The sequence below is a fragment of the Xenopus laevis genome, chromosome 6L, assembly GCF_017654675.1.
Source record: "Xenopus laevis strain J_2021 chromosome 6L, Xenopus_laevis_v10.1, whole genome shotgun sequence".
Taxonomy (NCBI): domain Eukaryota; kingdom Metazoa; phylum Chordata; class Amphibia; order Anura; family Pipidae; genus Xenopus; species Xenopus laevis.
This window is the reverse complement of record NC_054381.1, coordinates 84,231,532-84,250,909: the sequence shown is the minus strand read 5'-3', so window position 1 is coordinate 84,250,909 and position 19,378 is coordinate 84,231,532. Positions and strand designations below refer to the sequence as shown.

The following is a 19,378-nucleotide window of genomic DNA, read 5'->3' as shown; positions in this document are numbered from 1 at the left end:
TCGTTCGAATCGAAGTTGAAGTTGAAGGTCGTAGTAGCCTATTCGATGGTCAAGGTACCCAAAAAAATATTTCGAAATTCGAAGTTATTTTCATTCAAATCCTTCACTCGAGCTTAGTAAATGTGCCCTTACTGTACATTGTTTGTGGGGTATATTTTTCCTTAATGACAGTTAAATAGGATAGATGTTGTTCATTTTCTAATTTGACTTCTGTGTATGGCATCATTGTTGTAATATAATCCAGCCTTTATGAATGCAGTGCATAATATATATCATCAAACATATTGCTCTAAAAAGTGGGACAACACTGATTTTGCTGGTATATTTGCTTATTTAATGACATGAGCATACAGTACATCATCATTACAAGTATTCATACCAACCAGATAACAAATAGTTTTAATTAATCAACTGCAAGTTATAAAATTATATCAAGATATCTTCAGTTGCTGTGGAAAATGCACTAGAAAAGCCTTGGAGCACAGTGAGAGTAAGATATTTCCACAATAACTGAATCTGCTTTGTCATATTGAGTTTCAGATCTCAATTTTCCAATTAGCGTCAAATTGTATTATAGTCATTTAGGTTCAAAAAAATTTCCATCTAGTTCAAGCTTTTGGCCTCAATAGAACCTAACTCCTTGTTGATACAGGAAGGCAGTAAAATTGTGATAAAAGTATAAATTGAAAAAATCAAAAAATATGAGGTAAGTATGTGACTAGACAGTACTATATCTTAATAGTTATTTGTCAGTTGTTCACATCTGATAAATATATATATATATATATGAGGTTATTCGATAAGTATTTTAGATCACAGGTGTCAGATAGTGTTTAGGAGAGAGCTAAAGACTCGTCTCCTAAAAAGAAGGAAGGGAATAATATTAGCATAAAAAAGGGGAACTAGGGAAAGGCAGAAAGAACATCTGACAAGAATTAGATCATCAATATGCCTGTACAAATGTCTAATAAAAACAATGATATATCATAGAACATGAAAAAAACAACAATTAGGGGGTTAGTTACTAAAATCCAATTTTATCTCATTGTTTCAATAAACAGCTTGACTAAACTTAAATCCCTGATTTTGGCTTATTATTAATAAAATAACTCAAATTAATTAGATCGGTAAAAAACTCGTTAAAATTGAGTGAAAACACGAATCGTACGATTTTTTTCTGACTTCTCTCCTAAAATACAAATTTATTCGATTATTGGGCTAAACCAATTACCAACAACAATATTTTCAAATTGGGATTGGGACATCTTCCATTGACTTATACATGCCCTCAACAGGGCTTTATGCAACATCGTGATATAATAAATCTCGAAAAATGATATATTTTTTTCATGAAAAAATTTGAGGTTTAGTAAATAACCCCCTAATGTTAATTGTAAAGAACAGAGGGAGTCACTCTAAAGATGAAAATGGTCGGAAAATAAGTTGAATAATGTGCAACTTAAAGGAAGATAGACAGGGAAATATACATTCTGACAAATAAATAAGAGGGAAGAGAGAGAGAGAGAGAGAGAGAGAGAGAGAGAGAGAGAGAGAGAGAGAGAGAGAGAGAGAGAGAGAGAGAGAGAGAGAGAGAGAGAGAGAGAGAGAGAGGGACAGAAAGCTTCAGTACAGCTTGAGGCACAAGAGAGCTTGTTGCTTCCCTTAGGTGACAGGAAATTCTATGGTGGAATCAGCAGTCCGTAAAGATATAAATTCTGTAACACACTAGAGAACATTTTGCATAACATATATTGAAAAACAGTGAATATTTCTATTGTTCATAGTCGTTAGGAGAGGTCTTGAGGGAAAAATAAGAATGGAGCATATTTTCAGTGTTGGTAGTCTGGCAATGTAGATTTTCAAATTTGGGTTTGAATATAAATAGAAAACCAAGGGAAAAACAAAAAAGAAGAAGGGAAAAGAAAAAAAGCCATAGCAAAACTCTTTTTATTAAGTCGAAAATACAAACAAAGACTGAAACAAAGGATGAAAAACATTTATAATAATTTACTACAACATACCCCTTCTATCTTCCATTTTATGTTGCTGTAATCTATTCAGCAATGATGAAGATATGAGACACCACTTTAAATAATCTGAACATCTGCTATAGATCTACCAATGACATTTTTGTCATGCATGCAGCAGGGATACTTTACAACACCTGCATTAGTAAAAAAGGTTATAGGGTGTGTTTCGTGAATTCTGTAGGAAATTGCTTCTTCACCTTTATGGGTGAAATGTAGGGATTTATGAAAAATACATTAGGGGGTGTGAATACATAATAAATCTATTACTGCCTATTTTCTCTTATGATTGTTTTATATTTATTAATGTGTTATAGAGTTCTGTAACATAACATTTTCTCTCTTTAAACAACACAAACATGCCTGAAATCAAGGACAGATTTACCTGTGTAAAGTCCATCATGGTTCCAGAATATGTTATCCAGTTGACAAACAGCTGAGTTGTTGCAGTAGTGAAAATATTTGTTTAGTTTGGGAATGCACCCTAATAAAACCATTTATATTTTTTTTAAAAACACTTAGGGGCAGATTTACTAAGCTCAAGTGAATAGTTCGAATCCAAAAATATTCGAATTTCGAAGTAATTTTTTGGGTAGTTCGAACATCAAATTGGTCAAATTCGATCGAACCGAATGATTCGAACGATTCGAAGTAAAAATCGTTCGGCCATTCGATAATCAAAGTCCTGTCTCTTTAAAAAATCCTTAGACTCAATACTTTGCCAAATAAAAGCTACCGAATTGAATGTTAGACTATGGGGACATTGGGGCACTTTTTATGATCGAATAAAAATCATTCGATCGATCACTTAAAATCGTTCGAATTGTTCAATCAAAACATTTTTATTCGATCTTTTGCACTAAAATCGAATTTGAAGGATTTTACTTAGAGGGTCGATTTCTAGGGTTTCTTAACCCTCGAAATTCGACCCTTGATAAATCTGCCCCTTGCAATGAAAGATAATTGTGAGAAAATCTTACCCTGGTGGTCTAGTGGGGGGACGGCAGGGACGCCTGCCGCCCCCTCGGCGAGGACGCTCGCCGCATTAGGTTGTTTCTGCAAGCGCCTCAAGCGCCGGTCTGTTAGGGCGCGCGTGTGCCTCTTCCTGGGTTTTATGCGCATGCGCGCTGACATGATGACGTCAGCGAGCAGTGGCGCGAAATTCAAATACTATTTAAAGGGATTTCTAGTTTTTTCCAGTGCCCGTGATAGGATTTGTTCCTGGTGCTGTTAGCTTTGCTATTCCGTTTGAAGTCTGATCTTGATTATCTGTTTTGACCCCTGCCTGCCTGTTTGACTATTCTGATCTCTGGAACCTGACCCCTGCCTGCCTTTCGACAACTCTTCCTGCTATATCCCTTGATTGACAACCCGGTTTGACCCTTGCCTGCCTGACGATTCTCGATATCTGCCTGCCTCGACCCTGCCTGTCTGACGATTCTCTTGCCTGTTCCATTTGTACCGAGACCATTTGCCTAACTGACTTTTACAACAGTCGTGCCCCTTTGCTTGCCAGAACTCCTCACTTTGCTCCTCTTGAAAAGTCCAGGTGGCATCTGAGTACGCTGAGGGCTCCTCCCGAAGCCAAAGGCGGTCACACTACTGGTGAAGCCGAGCCGAGACCAGGGAGCTTGGCATTAGTTCTGGTTTAGGGTGCCGACCGTGACAATAATAAGGGAATGTCAACAATTCAGGTGCAACTTTTTATCAGGGACAATTGCCCTATAATAAATATTCTTCAAACAGAAACCTCTATTTTACACAATCTTATTGTTTTATGGTTTAAGGTTAAACTGTAACTGAAGTCTGCAACTTAATTTCTGTGACTTGAAAGCTTGTGGTTTTGATTGGCATTAACCCAACTATATCATTTAGCTTAAACCTCTATTTTTGCATTACAATGAAAAAAAATACTTGTATGGAAGAAATGTGTCAATTTTTCCCATATATAACAATGATGGTGAGAATGATTATGTGAACTCTAATTTATTCTTGCATTTAAAAAAAATTGACATTGCTGTAATAGTAATATTTTGATCCTCAAATTCCTATAAAGGAATTTGTTTTTATTTTTAGAGAGCCAACACATGTACATTCTTAACTGTTTTATATTGTGTCTTCAATGCCCACTATACACTAAGATTGATTGATAAATAACCCCAGACTAAAATGTCACAGCCCATGCTATTGCTTAATAACGTTTTTTTAATTTGATGATATTTGTGGAGTGCTGTCCAGAGTTTGTACAGTATATTTGTACTCAATCCTACAACTATTAGCACCAACCCTTGTCTAAGCATGATTGATGGAATTGGCTCTTCCTGTACACCTAGGCTGGAGTATCTGTTGCTGTAAGTAACACTGTGCTGGAGGGAGGCATAGGAGAAAATGGAAAAAAAAAAAAAGACTGGTGTGGTCCTGAATTATTAAAGGAGACATTTTGTGTAAAAAATAAAAATGTACCATGTCTCATTTAGATATAGAAAAATTGTGCTTTAAAAAGTAGTGTTTCAGGCTGGTTTATTGAATATTTCTGCAAAAACCCTAATAGTCCCCCCCTGAATTCCCAGGCTGTGCAGGGGAGCCGGTGGCTCTCAGCACACCTTGGGGCACATTTACTTAGCTCGAGTGAAGGATTAGAATAAAAAATACTTCGAATTTCAAAGTATTTTTTTGGCTACTTCGACCATCGAATTTCGACTACAACTTCGAATCAAACGATTCGAACTACAAATCATTTGACTATTCGATAGTTGTTTGACGTTCGACTATTCGACCATTCAATAGTCGAAGTACTGTCTACTGTCTCTTTAAAAAAAACTTTGACCACCTACTTCGCCACCTAAAACCTACCTAGCATCAATGTTAGCCTATGGGGAAGGTCCCCATAGGCTTTCCTAGCTTTTTTTGATCGAAGGAAAATCATTCGGTCGATGGATTAAAATCCTTCGAATCGTTCGATTCGAAGGATTTAATCATTTGATAGAACGATTTTTCCTATGATCGTACAAACGAAGGAAATTCGGTAAATCCTCCGACTTCGATATTCGAAGTTGAAGGATTTTACTTCGACGGTTGAATATCGAGGGTTAATTAACCCTCGATATTCAACTCATAGTAAATGTGCCCCCTTGTGTAGGACAGGAACCAATCAGCAGCTAGCAGGACCTGATAGGGATCTGAAGCATGTATTTGCTTGTGTGACTGCTGGGCTGTGATTGGATGTCTGCTTCCTACTGTGCTTCTGGTAGGGACAGTTAGGACACTCCACCCCTCATTTGAAACACAGACAGGGACCAGAGAACATCTATATGGAGCTCCAATAAAGGGGCTGTTTTTAAAGATAATATAAATTTTTAGCACCATGTAAAAGCAACATCATATATTACTTATTATTGCCTACAAAATTAAGTTTTTTTCATTTATCCTATATGGCTCCTTTAAGTTTGTTAGTGACACTGATGCCTTTCCATCACCTATAAGAATGTGCCAGTATTACTTAAATGAGCTGGATTGCGCAATGTATGCAGTAACATAACAATGACTGATGGGGCCTGGGTGCAAGACATGCACCCTCTAGATGGTAAAAATTATGGAAAAATAAGATACATATAAAGAAAAACCTGGGTTTCAAATTGTCACTTGTCTAGGGACATGATAACTTTTTACAAATATGTTAGCACACATTATGAATAGAGGATATTTTTAACTCCAAATAGATACAAGACCACCCATTTATAATTAGGAAATGGCATATTTTGCCTCCAGGTCTACAGAGTCACTCAGTTGGAAAATAAATCATTTTCTTTTCAATATTTTTTATTTGGGTTATACTGTAAAACACAAATAAATAACAACTGCATTTCCATATATATTGGTCTCAATAAGGAACAGTCAGTGCAAAATAAATAAATGGAGCAAAGGAAGAGAAATTAAGGGGAAAAAAAGGATAAAGTGCATCTTATCCATGAACGTATTGCATTGAGAAGAAGTTGTTACTGGCAGTTAGTAGAATAGGTAAAGGTAATACAAAGCAAGAGTATAAGAGGCTTGTAATTGTGTGTTTTATTGTGTGTTTTAGGCAAATAGTAGCCAAGAGTTCTAGTTCTTATGAAACTTAAGAAGGTTTGCATTATATTGATTTACATCTGTTCATACAAAGCTTGGCGTATATGGATATCAATTGTAAGAGTAGTATAAGATTTACAGATGGAAGCTATAACAGTTCTTGCCGCAGAAAGAATATTCAGTTATCAATGCTGATATTCACTAAAGCCAGTGTTGGTGAAAGGTGGATCTGCACTTTAGATATTATAGAGATAAGGTGAAATACTGTGATCCAAGATTGTTGCACATAGGGGCATGACCACCACATGTGAGATATGTTAGCTGGTTACATAGTTCCATAGTTAAATCTGGTTGAAAAAAGACCAAAGTCCATCAAGTTCAACCCCTCCAAATGAAACCCAGCATCCATACAGACACACACTGACTCTGACCCCTCCATATGTTCACATAAATTATATAATAATTTACTATTAGCTATGAATGTGTAACCTCTGCCAGTTTATATTCTACATGAACAGCACACTCACTTAAATAATGTCCTTTTTTATATCAGCAAAGAGTTGTTGACAGTAGGGTGGATTTCATACTTTGCAGAAGGTTTTTTATTCAGCTCTCAGTTACCAGGGCATCTGTGTCAGGTTGTAAATCATCTGCTGTCCTTGGCAATTCTAATCCTAGCTGTTTAGGAAAGTCATCACACTGTGGAATGCTCTGTGACCCACCAGTACCATCTTGTGAGACTTTGGAGCGGTGATAACTTGATGGCAAAAACTCTTTCTTTGGGTTGCCTTTCCCCATATTGTAGGGCTTGGTGATGTATAGCAATGGTAGTTCTCCTCTGTTATTTGAGCCAATTCAAAAGCCTGCAGAGACAGGAGCATAAAGAATATACATCCTACGCCCTTAGCATTCAGGCCATGCCCCCCGGCAAAGAGCTAATTTTATTAATTTAGTATACTTGCCAGTCATTGGCATTTTCCATTGTTACCTGCATCTTGCCTCTTTTCTTACCTTTCACTGGAGGTCATTTATAAGTTTGTACAGCACATATTTATTTGTAAATGGTTGTATTGGTCATGTTTTTTCCTGCAATATTGCACTGCTGTGCCCATATTTCTGGGGTTTTGTGAATTCATGTTGTGCACAAAAATTCATAAATGACTCTCAAATGAGACAGGTTTTTTGCTTGAGTGTGGCCACAGCTGTTGTGTGCTAAAATGGAGCTGACAGTAATTAAAATTCACAAAAACTGTTTTGTAAATATTTTCTCCACCAAGTTATGGAGTAACTCAAACTCAGAGTGTTCAAATGTTTCTTATACAATATTGCCAAAATCCTTCCCTTTCTGCATCTTCTACAGCTAAAATGGTCATGCATGCTCTCACCCAATCCCTCCTAGACGAGTGTAACCTTCAACTAACTGGCCTCCCTAACTCCTATCTCTCCTCACTACAAACTGTATCAAATACTGCTGCCAAAATTCACCTCCTCTCATCCGAATGAGTATATGTCCTTCCACTGCTCACTACATCTCTTCTTTTGTCTCTCCATATGTTCCTGTTAGACTTGTTTGCTCCTCTCAACCACTTGGTTGCATCCCCCTCTGCAATTGCTGTTTCCTGCCTTTAACAATTTTGTCTAGCTGCTCCAAATATTTGGAATGCATGCCTGAAATCCTCCAGAGCGAATACTCCCTCAGTCTATTCAGAACAAAATTCAAATACCTATTGGAGCACTCACATAACACTTGAACTGATACTGTCACTTATACTGCAGAATCACCCATTGTAAACTATAGCACTTAATATCGTCTTATTTGTTTCTATACGTTACCCTCCAATTTACATGTATATTGTAAGCTCTATGGAACAGGGACCTCTATCCTCTTGTCGCCTTGACACTAAGCTCTTAATTTTTATTGTAACTGTAGTTTGTATTTATTATTGTAATGACTCAGTTTGTTCTATTATTTTATTGTTCTGCTGTACAGTACTGCATTTTCAAGTAGCACTATATAAATAAAAATAATATATAAAAATGTATAAAAAATATACAAACATACACTGGCAATGCAGTAATGTTGTAAGATTGTGGCATAATAAACACCCCTGTCTTTGGCATATCAAACAGTTTAAAATACCCCTATATAAAAATCGTTTGTAAATCCCAAATTATTACTACAAAATCAATAGTCCTTAAAATTGTTTGCACTTACTCTAACTTATTTATATATTTCACATACCTGAGATGCAAAATACTTTTTCCCCCATGATTTTATTGTAGAGAGATGTTTATGAGATGGCAATATTAAACTAAGTGAAATCAATCCATATTACCTCCATCATCCCAAAGAAAACAATAAACAGTTGTATAATGGCATATTAAGTCAACAAGCAAACATTAAGATATAATGACATTTTAAGAAGAAAGCCTTGATAAAATATGGAAATTTAGCATAATGTTATGTTTGCATTTTAACCACCTGATTTTTGTTCTACATTAAAATGAGAAATATACAAAGCCCATCTTTTTCTTTTGATACCAAGATCTATGTTTTTTAAACCTCAAGAAAGTAAAAGAAATGAAATGATTTCACAATCATTTCCATGACAACAAATGTGAATATATAATACTCCTAGCTACACTAAAAAGTGTTGCTAAGCTACAAGCTAACCATTGACAATATGTTAGAGTATATTAAGAATTGTAGCCCAGCAACATTTGCTGGTAACACTGTTATGGAAGGCTGTGTCCCCATCAAAAAAAATCAAATTACAACAACAGTTAAAGGGGATCTAAACACTGTTATTCATTTAAGTTAGATCTTGACAAAACTGTGTAAACAGATGTTATTGGACTACAAATTCAAACATACTTTTACTTAGTGTGAAAGCATGTTATAAGTCAGATTCCTTCTGATTACGCACATATCATAACAGGTAAATTACATAATTACTCTGTGTATAAGATAATAGCACAATAACTAACTGTGCAGGTACTGCAAGCATCATTGTCATTGATGAATTTTCTTGTATCTGTAATGATATTTTTGGCCATCTAATTAAGAGAATTTGAGGGTCAGTCGCACAGTTTAATTGAGGGTTCAGATCCTGTTTAGGATCAGTACAACATAGTTAATCTGAATAGTCATTTATTTATTATTTTACTACAGCTATGGAAATCTATTATTTAGAATACTTGGGGGGTTATTTATTAAGCTCCGAATGCCCAAAATTCCCCCGAAATCCGGAAAATGTGTGATTTTTTTGTGTTATAATAGGCTTATTAAACCCCGAAGGCTAAAAAGCCCGAATATAAAACCATGGCATCTCAAAGCAGTCGAGGTTGCATAAAAGTCAATGGGAACAGTTCCATTGATTTTTGGTTGTGTCGGGGGTTTCGAGCAATTTCACAATGTTTTCAGGGCTTTCAGAGGGGAAAATTCACAAAAAAATCGTGAAATTCTGAGCTTTTCCCGCAAATGTAATTTTCGGGGGAAATGTAATAATAAGCATGGAAAACCCGAGCGGGTTAGAGCAGAGTTTGTAGCAGCCAATATTGAGATAAATTCGGACCTTGATTAATAACCCCCTTGGAATCTGTTGTTTTGCGGATAAGGGATCATTTAAACCTTTAATAACCTCAATAGGACAGTTTTGCCACTAATATTGATTCATGCAGCTTAGTAAGAATCATGTACAAGGTACTGTTTACTAGAGAAAAAGGAAATCATTTTTAACAATTAGAATTATTTGCTTAATATGGACTCTGTGACTTCCTGCAATTTAGAGCTTTTTTTTTTTCCATATCTGTATACATTTTATATCATGGCATTTTCAATCAAAATATATATGTAAAAAACTTACAAGTGGTATGGACTAATTTTATTAGAAAACAAGAATGTTTACCTTATCTAAGTTTATCTACACTTAAAAATATTTTAGCAATTTGACAACATACATGTTAATTTTTTATTTTGGCAGAAATCAATTGAAAAAAGGCAATGCACAGAGTTAGCAACAAAAGGTTGAACCCTGAATGAGGAACATGACACATACTTTAAAGTTCTGAAAAGGTATGGCAAATTGTTAATACAACTTTTATTCAAAAAATGTTGTGTGACAGCAGTTGGGGGTATTGTAAATTTTAGTTTAACTGTAACAACCACAGAAAGCTTATCCTGCTCCCATTCGGCTGGGTATCTGCACAATAGGGCAAGATACTGTATCTGCAATTTGGTAGAAGTCGCCACATGGATTTAGACTTTGTAGCCCTTTGCAACTGTACATCTACCCCCAACCGGCATTATGTAAACATTTCTATGGGCTAATAGCAATTTGGGCAGGGTGAGGGGTTGAATTACATGGAATGGCAATAGCAGCACAGCAGTTGATTACTCTAGTCTCAATGTCACAATTAGCAATTATATAAATACAATCTGTGATTGCAGATATGTATGTGAATGTACATATTGCAGTTACTATGACTAAGTCACAAATGGTAAAAAAAGAAACCACAAATTAATAGGTATCTGAACATACAGTAGTAGGCATTGTGGCTATTAACAGTAAAGAGTATCAATATAAGTACACTTCTGTGCCCTGACTATTGTATAAATCAACTTATCCTTGGTAGACAACATAACAACTTACATAATTGTTGCCAAGTATCCAAAAGAGAAAGTGTTTGAGGTTAGCAGGACAAATTATGATCTTAACAAAGCTGCAAATGTCTTAAGGTGTGTATTTTATAAATATTAGTAAAATACATGTATATAAATATAAGTAAAAACAAATTCAAGGGGGGCGTGGCTTGCCTGACTGCAAGATGGCTGCTTGATTCAGAGCTCCGTGCTGACAAGACCTGGATGGGTGAGCAATTGAACGCAAACCATGGGGAAAACTCACAAACAAAAACCCGATAGGGAGAGCACCCCAGCAAGCAAAAAAACGCTACCCCAAAATGACATAGCGCCGCTATTTTTAAAGAAAAAAGCGGAGCACTTACAAACCAAAATGGCGCCGCTAGCTGCGCAGCATGAGGAAGAGAGAGGCATTCAGCAGCCAGACACATCAGACGATGATAGTGAAGGAGAGGAACAAGCGGACTTACATACTTACCTAAGTAAACTCCCTTCCAAGTCTGACATCAGGGAAATGTTGCAGGAAGTCACTTCCTCCATTAAGGATGAGCTGCAAGATATTAAAAGAGACATGCTCTCCTTAGCAACCAGAACAGACCACATTGAGTCTAACCAAAACACACTCATGCAAAACCAAAAATCTTTAAATACAAAAATGAGAGTTCAACGGAGGTGCATGGATGAGATGCAGAGACATATGGATGACTTAGAGAATAGAGGACACCGCAATAATATACGAGTCAGAGGAGTCCCTGAAACAGTGAAGATATACACACTGTTCTCCTACAAATATTCAATAGTGTACTGGATAAAGATCCCAGCACTGAAATCGCAATTGACAGAGAACATAGAGTCCCAAAGCCGAAAGGGGCTCAGATAAATGCTCCAAGGGACATTCTATGCTGCATTCATGACTTTAAAATAAAAGAGGAAATCCTCATGAAAGCGAAGGACGTCAGTGATCTAACTTATGAAGAAAACGGCATGCATCTTTTTCAGGACATTTCACGAATGACTCTAATTAGAAGAAAGCAATTAAAACCGCTTACAAGCAGTTTGAGAGAAAAAGGGATTTTATACAAGTGGGGATACCCATTTTGTCTTATTGCAAGGAGAGACGGGGTCCAACACATACTGCGTACACCAAATGAGACAAAGTCCTCTTTTCATAATTTGCATCTGGAAGAAATCCCTCTACCTGGTTGGGACGACGAAAGAGACGAAGACCAGGAGATGGACTTTCAACTTCAAAGGGAATGGTCCAAAGTTGCCACCCCAGGCCGTACCCCACGCACTCCGAGAAACAGAGGAATACGTGAGCATAGCTTGTCTGCAAGAAATATAAATGACTGAGGTTTATTTTGAATATATTGCATTCAGATATAGGCGATATGCAGTTTAACTAAATATTTTACCTCTAAGTTTAACAAATGTTTTGTAAATGTTAATACTAGATAACAAGGTTTATTTGAGTTAATTAGCCATGTTTTATTTTCGTATTCTATGCTTAAGGTGTTAACTAGTACCAACACCCATTCAGGTCTACAAAGTATAATTATTGTCAAAAGACCATCTTTTGCGGTAGGTGAACACTACCCTCCCAAATACCCTTTCGGTCAATATTAGCCCAATAACCTCAAGACTATACACTTGAGATTTTATTGGCTTGGCCTTTTTGTTAAGTTAAGTTACACTATATATGTTTTCTTTTCACACTTTTCTTATACTCCTTCCCACACTGTTTACTATTAAACTAGAGAGTATGTGGTCCCACAAACAAACTATTGTGACATTATGTAAGAGACACATTAAGGTAAATAAACAAAATGACAAGCATATTGTGAGTGGTATAGATGGCATTGGATAAATGTAATATCTACTCTTTGAATGTTAATGGGTTAAATGAACCAAAGAAGAGGGCACAAATCCTAGGCGAATGTAACAAAACTGGTGCTAAAATTGTTCTCCTCCAAGAGACGCACTTCAAGGAAAATAAAATGCCTAAGATATCAACATCAACATACCAATATGTATATGCTAGTAATAACAAAGATAAAAAAGCTACAGGAGTCATGATTCTACTCCACAAAACTTTGCCATTCTCTTATATAGACTCTATGAAAGATTCAGAAGGTAGATATATAGTAATTAAAGGAAAGCTAAGTAATACGCTAATCACTATAGCTAATATACAGTATACGCTCCCAACAAAGGGCAATCTACCTTTCTTATTAACTTTCTACAACAATTAGAAACATTCGCCAAGGGTATAGTCCTCTTGGGAGGGGATTTGAATATGGTACTAAATCCTGTACTAGACTCCTCAAGGGGAAAGACAAATCTGTCATACAAGCAACTAAAACGTGTAAAACAAGCATTAATAAAGTTACATTTAATGGACACATGGAGATGTTATCACCCCACTACAAAAGACTATACACACTATGCCATACCGTTTAACTGTTACAATAGGATAGATTATATATTTCTAAACCAGAATTGGTTACATTTAGTGCAAAAAATAGATATTGGACTGACGACATTATCGGATCATGCTCCAGTTTTATTGGAAATCTGTATACCAAATTCCACTAAACCATTATATAACTGGAGATTGAATGATCTCATATTACATAATAAATCAAATAGATCCCAAATAGAACAAAATATACAGCAGATTTTTGAGGAAAATAACACACCCGGAACTGATCCTGGGATTCTTTGGGAAACACACAAATGTGTGATAAGGGGTTCTCTCATCTCCATGTGCTCAAATCAGAAAAAAGCAAGAGAAGCAAAGGTGAAGACTCTCACCGCTGAAATTCAAAAATTAGAATGTACTCACAAAGAATCATTAGCATTACTTACCTGGGAAGAACTAGAAGGCAAGCGACTGCAACTTAAGGCTCTCCTAGATCAATATTCACATAAGGCGTACCTAAAAACTAAACAAAAATCGTATGAATATGGAGACAAATGCAGTAAGTACTTTGCATCCAAATTAAAAGCAGTACAACCCCTTACCCATGTACAAGCTATTAAAGATAAGAACAATGTAACACATTTCACCTCACCAAAAATAGCAGAATGTTTCCAAGACTACTATCAGGAATTATATAATATCCAGAAAGACACCTTTGCTCTTAAAGAGGCAGAAAATATAGAGAAGTTCATCAGGAATTCCAAACTAAAACAAATATCAAAACAAGATGCAGATTGGTTGGATTCCCCATTTACGAAAGAGGAACTAATAAAAATTATACAGGAAATACCTACAAAAAAAAGTCCAGGCCCTGATGGATTTGGAGCAATTTACTATAAGACATTTCAACATATCATATTGGAACCCCTCCTACACTATTATAATTCTCTAGGACTTGACTGTACAATACCCAAACACGCTCAGGAGGCTCGTATAACGATTATTCCCAAGCCTAATAAGGATTCTAATTTATGTAGCAACTATAGACCAAACTCACTCATTAATGTTGATAACAAAATATACGCTAAACTTATAGCACATAGACTGAAAAAATTTCTCCCACAATTAATTCACCCAGAACAGACTGGCTTTGTTCCAAAAAGAGAGGGAAAAGACAACACCACCAAGGTCATTTCTTTAATACATTACGTTAAAACCAAATGCATCCCAACTATGATATTGACAACTGATGCGGAGAAGGCATTTGACAGGATCTCCTGGAATTTTTTGAAAAACACGTTATATGGATTTGGTCTAAATGACACAATAATATATAGGATTATGGCTCTCTATGAATCCCCAACAGCAAAAGTAAGAGTTAATGGCATGTTATCGCCGCAAATTAAAATAAATAATGGTACACGTCAAGGTTGCCCCTTATCTCCAATTCTCTTTGTAATGGTCATGGAAACACTCTTGAATACTATACGGAACAACCCAGACATAGCTGGCTTGATAGTAAACAGTAGAGAACATAAAGCAGCAGCTTTTGCTGATGATTTACTGTTGTTTATTACTAAGCCATTAACTTCGCTTCCAAACCTGATGGCTGTATTCAAACAATTTGGAGAAGTTTCCAACTTTAAAATCAATTTTACTAAATCGGAAGCACTGAATGTCAACCTACCTTCCAAAATAGTGTCTTCTCTTGCTAAATCCTTCCCATTCCAGTGGACTAAAAAGACAATTTCGTATTTGGGGATTAAAATATCAAATGATCTATCGTCACTATATAAAGATAACTTTTGTCCCCTATTGGACTCAATCCCGTTACTTTTGGATAAATGGAACAAATTGTGTCTGTCTTGGATGGGACGGATCCAAGCGATCAAAATGATAGCAGTACCCAAGATATTATTCTTTTTACAGAATATTCCAATATATATCCCAAAAATGTTTTTTACAAAGATGAGATCAATCATTTCCAAATTTATCTGGGGTGGAAAAAACCCGAGAATTCGTCATCATATTTTAGCATTAAATAAGTTAAAAGGAGGGCTATCAGTACCAGATGTATATCTTTACTATGTAGCAACCCATCTATCTAGAATATTACAGTGGAAACCAACAGGTACAGACAAATTATGGCTAGAAGTGGAACAAGCAGAAGTCAGTATACCCTTACCAAATTTAATTGGAGCAAAAGAAAGTAACATCCCAAGAAATATCAGACAACATCCAACAATTGGGGCAACTTTGCGACTGTGGAGCAATGCACATAAAAAATATCAGTTGCAAAGCTCCCCTTACACTATGCAAACTTTGGTGCAGAATTTAAATTTTCCCCCAAGCCTAGATAAACAAGCTTTCCGTCATTGGGGAATATATAAAAATAGACCAACTATGATAACGGACTTCATAAGGAATAAAAGAGTTTTACCCTTAGCTAAGATTCAAAAGAGATGGGGTATCCACCCAAGGGACTCTTGGTGTTATAATCAACTGCATCACTACATCAATAGCTTAGAACATATACAGGATAATTTACACAAGTCGTGGTGGGAGAAACTTCAAAACTCACCCTCAGTTATCACTAAACCTATGTCTACCATATATAAACTTTTAAGCTCAGAGAGTTTACCAAAGAATGTGAGTCACAGATTGGCATGGGAAAATGAACTAAAAGTGTCCCTAACAGAAGAGAATTGGACGGCTATATATAGATCCATCCATAAGACTTCGATAGCAACTAAGACACAAGAAATGAACTACAAGTTATTATCTAGGTGGTATTATACGCCTGAAAAAATTAAGAAAATATTTCCAAATGCACCTAGTGTATGCTGGAGATGTCAATCTGAGGTGGGGACTTATTCGCACATTTGGTACACTTGTAAGAATTTGAAAAGATTTTGGGATGACATTCAAGAAAAAATAGAGACCATTATACAGGAAAAGATTGGGTTTGATTTCTTACCTAAATTAATTCTGCATTACGACATAAAGACAGGGAAAGTGATCCAAAATAGGTTGCTGATACATATGTTACAGGCTGCAAAGGCCCTGATTCCGAAAAATTGGAAAAAGGAAAAACCTCCTACGTATCGGGATTGGGTTAAACTAGTAGAAGAGACTAGAAAGATGGAGGAATTGACAGCAATTGGTATGAATAAAAGTCCAAACTATTGGAAGGTATGGAACCCATGGATAAATTTCTTCCAACTAGACAACTAAGCAAAGGTTAAATTTGTCACATGGGCAATACATATGATATTCACTCGGGCACGTGCTAATGCTAAAGAAAAGTGTTTTAATCTCTTACATAACATAGGAACGGTAGACCATTAGTAATGATAGTTACCACCATAATATGAGTAAGATGGGATTATACTACTCTCCTCTCCCCCTGTACCAGCTTAATAGATGTGGAAGTTATGACAATTCGTATATAGCTGCATGTATGTATATACAAAAATGCTGTGATGACTTATGCTGGAACTTTCTTGTCACTTTATTCCCCCATCCCTATTCCCACCCCCCTTTTTTCTTCTGTACCCCTCCCTTTCAGAAAATTTAATAAATAAAGAATTGTTAAAAAAAACAAATTCAAAATGATGAGAAGGATTCAGTGAAACAGTGGGGTTTAACCATATATTATATAAGTACTATATGGTAAACATGATAAAATAATTTTTGACTGCACTCTAAAGATGGAATAATAATATTATATATACAACTGAAATCGTAATGGAGCATGTGAATAAGGTAAAAGGTATGCTAAATGTAGAATTATAAAAGCCCACATGACAAAATTCTATATTCATGAACTTTGGTAAAAAGTCAATTAGACTGGAGTAATTTATACTAGAATGGACAAAAAAATAGTCTGTCAGACAACAAATTAGCTATAAATGGTATCATTAGGGTACCTGAAAAATAATCATCTTGATAAGACACATACATTTTGGCATAAAATAAAAATAATTATTCTTTGGTTTATGAACAGGAAATAAGCAGCTGCCATTTTATTTTTAGGAATTATTACAACCCAAAAGTCCCATGCCCTGCTCAAAATGAGTTCAGAGAATTTGAGTGTTTGCTCTGTTGAAAATGTTGCCTTTATTTTCTCCCATGCACCTTTCAGTTCTGCTCATAAGCTTCTTAATATTTATAGGGTGCACCTAGGTTTATCTAGCTTAGTTGAGATTCCTCATAGACAGTGTTGTATGGGCGAAATGGGCAGATTTTAGCTGCCAATTTGACCCTTTTAGACCAAGTTGGCAGCTTATCTGCTATGTATGGATCTTCACTGGATTCTTTCCCGAAAGATATGTGGCAAAAAAATCAGCCAGATATCCATGTGGCAGGTTTGAAAATCCTGCAGGGAAAGGAATGTATTGGGGTGTCTTCTTCTGTGGGGCATGCACAGGTTTTGTTATGATCGACATTGATCTCTATTTAGAATGACATTGTTCATTATAAAACATATTAAACTTTATTTTACTATACCAGAAATAGGTTTTGGTGATTGCGAATGTAATCGCCAGTCATGGATTCACTGTGAAATCCTGCGTTTCTCCGCCTGCAAATGCACTGCATGGATTCACTGTGAAATCCTGTGTTTCTCCGCCTGCGAATGAACTGGGCGCCAATTGACTTTTATGCATTTAGACAAAAAAGTTGCACATATAAAAATTGTGACTCGTCTAAAACTTGTCTAAAACTTGATCTGCCCATTGACTTCAATGCATTTTGCAAATTTTTCGCCTTTTCGCAAATTGTTTCCATCACTAGTTTTGGGTAGAGGAACACTTTAATCTAAATCTATCAAAGTTTACTAGTGCCCAGACACCCTTTTTCATTATTGTTTTTTTTTTAGGCAAATAAGGTTATAAATTAAGAGGCATGTTACTGCAGAGAAAGATATTTTGAAGTTGAGAACATTTTAAACAAATAAAACAATGCTTTCAAATACAAATACAGCAATGGCTCTTTGACACAAATATAAGTGCTGCTTTTACATTGTCTCTTCTTTATAGGCAGACACCTCACCACACTAGCTACTGTATGTAAAAGAGTTAATAGCATAATAGAAAGCATCTTTTTAGTCCAAAATTAGTGATGGGCGAATTTGGGCCGTTTTGCTTCGCCGTAAAATTCGCGAAATTCGCGAAACGGCGAAAAATTCGCGGAACGGCGCCGGCGTCTAGTTTTTGACGCCGGCGCCCTTTTTTCGACGCCGGCGTCCGCTTTTTCGGAAAAAATTTTTTTGACGCCGGCGAATTTTTGCCGCAAATTTTTGCGGGCGTTTCGCGAATTTATTCGCTGGCGGCGAAACGCGCAAATTCGCGCCTGGCGAATAAATTCGCCCATCACTATCCAAAATCACTTTAATTCAGAACTATTCATTATTTGGCTAACTGGTAAACATAAACATTTTTAGGGGGTTATTTACTAAACCTAATTAACCTGATTAGGATTTTTTTGGGCAAAAACTTTTCATGGCGAAAAAACTAATACATTTTCAAGATTTATTATACCATGATGTTGCAAAAAAGCCAGAATCTGAAAATCTGCCAACTCAGACCAGTTGAGATCATGTATAAATCAATGGGAGATATCCCTATCCCAATTTGAAGATATTGTGGTTTATGATTGGTTTAACGGAATAATCGAATAAATTCTGGGTTTTTGGGCAAAAGTCTAAAAAATTCAAGTGATTCGGTAGAAAAGTCAGAAAAAATCATACGATCCTTGTTTTCACTCTATTTTATCGTGTTTTTTTACCGACCATATTTATTTGAGTTATTTTATTAATAGATAAGGCAAAATCTGGAATGGGAATTTGATGGAGATTTTTTTTATATAAACAATTAGATTAATTCAGATTTTAGTAAATAACCCCCTTAAAGCTTTCATAATACCTTCTGTATTCCATAATAAAATGACTGTACATTTATCAAGTTAATTGTTTTATGCTTTCACTGGAGAGAATAAGGGGCAAATTTATTAAGGTTCGCGTTGTGTTTTCCACTACAAATTTGAGTTTTGAGGTTAATTTTGGGTCAAAAATCTTTTTTGGGTTAAAAAAACTAAAATTTATTATACTAGGAACCTGGAAATTGCTTGGATCCAAAAATACATCATATAAAACCTGTCAAGGTCATGTAGATGTCAATAGCAGAGGTCCCTTAAACCATTTGAAGAAGTTAATAGCTT

At 35.8% G+C, this 19,378-nt stretch overlaps 1 protein-coding gene across 2 annotated transcripts in view; it reads left to right on the top strand.

Annotated features, from left to right (window-relative positions):
• cdh12.L (cadherin 12, type 2 (N-cadherin 2) L homeolog) overlaps positions 1 to 19,378 on the top strand; it is a 579,800-nt gene that overhangs the window by 176,808 nt on the left and 383,614 nt on the right. For both annotated transcript variants that reach the window (XM_041566243.1, XM_041566242.1), the window contains one exon: positions 10,079 to 10,170. The gene's annotated coding sequence lies outside the window, so the exon portion shown is untranslated. The remainder of the gene's footprint in view (positions 1 to 10,078; positions 10,171 to 19,378) is intronic.